Below are 3,781 nucleotides of genomic sequence, written 5' to 3'. Positions count from 1 at the left end.
GTTAAATGAATCACCATAAACGCTAAAGTCATCCATAAAAACTTCCATACAGTTCTCTATGAGATCAGAGAAAAAACTCATCATACACCTTTGGAAAGTAGCTGGTGCATTGCATAAGCCAAAGGGCAGTCTCTTATAAGCATAAGTTCCAAAAGGACATGTAAAAGTAGTCTTTTCCCGATCTTCCGGAGCTATATGGATTTGAAAATAACCTGTATAACCATCTAAAAAGCAATAATGAGATTTACCTAACAGGCGATCAAGCATCTGATCAATAAATGGCAAGGGGTAGTGATCCTTGCGAGTGGCTTGGTTTAGACGCCTATAGTCAATACAAACTCTCCATGAATTTTGCACTCTGGTTGTCAGAAGCTCTCCATGCTCATTTCTCACTGTTGTGACTCTAGACTTCTTGGGCACCACTTGTACTGGACTGACCCATTCACTGTCTGAGATGGGGTAAATGATATCTACTTCAAGTAGTCTGACGGACAGGCCTTGCTCCTTCTTCTAAGAATATTCTGTGTTCACAAACTTGAGGGCTGATGCCTACTATATCCGCCAAGCTCCATCCAATTGCTTTCTTATGCTTCCTCAACACACTAAGCTGTTGTTCTTCCTGTTGGGAAGTGAGCTCCTTTGCAATGATAACTGGGAACATCTGCTTATCCTTAAGGTAAGCATACTTGAGGTGTGAAGGAAGGGGTTTTAATTCCAATTTCTGCTCATGGCTAGGCTCTGGACCTTCTGGAGATAAGAATAATGGCAAGGCATCCTCACTTTGTTCAAAGGATGTCCCCACACTTGGACCTTGCTCCATGTGTTTCTCTTCTATTTCCTCCTGGTGAACTGCAGCTACAATCTCATCAATAATGTCGCATTGGAATACTGAATGATCTTCCGGAGGATGCTTCATAGCTTCATTCAGATTGAAGCTCACTGCTCGGCCGTCTATCTCAAAAGAATAGGTTCCTGAAAAGGCATCCAGCTTGAACTTTGAAGTCTTCAAGAATGGTCTTCCAAGTAGGATGGATGACGGCTTTCCTAAGTCATTTTGGGGCATCTCCAAGATATAGAAGTCAATGGGAAATGTGAGCCCTTGAATGCTCACCAATACATCTTCAGTAATTCCAGCCACTGTAATAATGCTTTTATCTGCTAACACAAAATGAGCTGCCGACCTTTTTAAGGGAGGGAGCCTCAAAGCATCATATATAGACAAAGACATAATACTCACGCACGCTCCTAAATCACACATGCAATCAGAAAATATTACACCTCCAATGGTACAGTTAACCATACATGGACCTGGATCACTACATTTTTCAGGTATATTTCCCATTAAAGCAGATATAGAACTACCTAAAGGAATAGTTTCGAATTCATTAATTTTATCTTTATGTATGCACAAATCTTTTAGAAACTTTGCATATTTAGGTACCTGCTGAATAACATAAAAAAGGGGAACAGTTACCTCGACCTTTTTGAATATTTCTATCATTTTGGGATCAAGTTTCATCTGCTTTCTGGACTTCCTTGCAAGTTGTGGGAAAGGAATAGGGAGGGCGTTGCTTGCAGCTTCTGCATCCTTTGGTGTTTCATTCCGTGGTTGAGCTGCTTCTTCTTCAACTATGTTCTGTACGTCCTCTTCCTCTTCAACATCTTCCACTTCCACCATATCCTCAACTGGGACGTGTACTGTTGTGCTTGGCTCCTCCTGCTTCCTCTCCTGTAATGTGGTTCCGGACCTCAGAGTGATGGCATTGATGCCACCCTTGGGATTAGGTAGGGGTTGAGAAGGAATTCCACTGGAGCTTGAAGGTTGATTAGTGGAACTAGGTGAGGAATCTAACCAGGAGACGAGAGCTTCTAAAGTGGTAGTCAGACCATTTAAAGTATAATTCAGCTGCGTATGCATGTCTTGTTGCCCTTGTGCAAGAGAACGGAGCATATCGTCATTTGATGAAGAATTAGAATAAGTGATCTGAGGTACTTGTGGTTGGTTGTGCTGGGGTCCTTGAGACTGTCTTTGGTGAGGGGCTCTGTAAGGTTGGTTCTGATTCTGCTGTCTGTTGTTGTTACTGTTATTCCACCTCTGGTTTCCATTATTATCTCTGCCTCCTCTGTTATAGTTGTCTCTCCAACCATGGTTAGAATTATCTCTCCAATCTTGGTTGAAATTGTCCTACCATCCATGGTTGTAGTTGCCACCTTGATTGTATCCTTGATTTGGGCGGTCATAGAAGTTGTGAGTGGTTCCCACAGTATTGTCTTCCTATTGGAGCTGTGGACATTCATCAGTATAATTACTATAATCAGCACAGATCCCGCATACTCTTTGTGGAACCAACTGTTGGCTTTGTTGTGGCGGGGGAGGCTGAAATTGTTGTGCTTGTTGTTGATTCAACTGCATCTGTTTTAATAGGTTGGTCATTTCACATATACTCTGGGTCAGAGCAGTAGTCTCTTTACTGGAGGAAATTTCAGCAACAGCTTTTGAGTGGCTGTGCCTATGCCTGTGATTCCTAGTGGATTCAACTAAGTCGCTGATCAGTTGCCATGCTTCATCTGTGGTCTTGTACTTTTTCATAGAACCGTTACTAGCACCTTCCAATGTGGTCTTATCCTGAGGCTTCATGCCTTGTGTGAAGTAGCTGATCAACACCAACTTGTCAATTATGTGATGGGGGCATGCGTCCAGGAGATTGTTGAAGCGCTCCCAATATTCGTAGAGAGTCTCAAATTCGCCTTGAATAATCATAGAAATTTCTTTCCTCAATCTATCAGTAACTTCGGATGGAAAGTATTTCTCCAAAAATTCTCTTCTAAGCGTATCCCAGTTAGTAACAGTTGCTTCAGGTTGGGTGTAGTACCATTTCCTCGCCTTTCCCTCAAGAGAAAACGGGAAGGCGATTAACAGAATAGAAGTTTCATCCGCACCATGACGCCTAACAGTAGAACATGCTGTCTGGAAATCCCTAAGGTGCTTAATAGGCTCTTGAGCAGGTAAGCCATAAAACTTGGGAAGCAAGTTGATTAATGCAGTTTTCAGTTCAAAATCTGCAGCCACCGTTGGGTGATGCACTTGATACGGTTGCAGTGTAAAATCTGGGGCTCCAGCTTCCTGGAGAGTAATCCTCTTAGGTGCTGCCATGTTACCTGCACATGAATAAACTGAATCAGTAGTAAATGAGCTTGTCTCTTCCTCAAATGGCGGTTCAGATTTGCCCTCAGATGAGACTGGTGAATCGATAACAATTACTTCACCACCCTCAGAGGCTAACCGACGTCGAGCTCACCTAATACATGAAAGAGTTCTTTTAATTTCAGGATCAAAAGCAGCTAAGCTCGGATCAGGCAGTGAACGCGTCATTCAACGAAAGAAACACACAGTTCATGGTGATAAAACAAAACAAAATAAAACGCAAATAAATAAATTCCAACCAATGAATTAGCACACTATTGCAACTCCCCGGCAACGGCGCCAAAAATTGACGGAGGCAGAAATTGACCAATTAAGAATTCAATGGAATAAATAGGTTGCAAGTACAGTTCTTAACCAGTGAAAATTCGCTTATCAATTTAAAAGGGTTGTCACAAAATTAGAATAAAAATACTGGGAGTATGAATCTCAGGTCGTCTCCTAAGGAGTTGACATAAGAGTGCAGCTTATTGGTCAGAGGTTTTCCAAGAATTTTTGAGTTGAGAAACAGGAAAGTAAATAAGAGAATTTATGTAATTTAAATAAAGATCTTGACCGGGAGAAGATTAATTGGAAGTT

General features: G+C 41.8%; 1 non-coding gene across 1 annotated transcript; it reads left to right on the top strand.

The window, feature by feature from the left end:
• Nucleotides 1-2,678: 2,678 nt before the first annotated feature.
• Nucleotides 2,679-2,782, top strand: LOC112764207 (small nucleolar RNA R71). The gene has a single exon (XR_003183053.1). It is a non-coding gene; the product is annotated as a small nucleolar RNA R71 (small nucleolar RNA).
• Nucleotides 2,783-3,781: the final 999 nt, after the last annotated feature.

This window comes from Arachis hypogaea, chromosome 2 (assembly GCF_003086295.3).
Source record: "Arachis hypogaea cultivar Tifrunner chromosome 2, arahy.Tifrunner.gnm2.J5K5, whole genome shotgun sequence".
Taxonomy (NCBI): Eukaryota; Viridiplantae; Streptophyta; class Magnoliopsida; order Fabales; family Fabaceae; genus Arachis; species Arachis hypogaea.
Note: the sequence above shows the minus strand (reverse complement) of the source record. Positions and strands in the feature narration are given on the sequence as shown.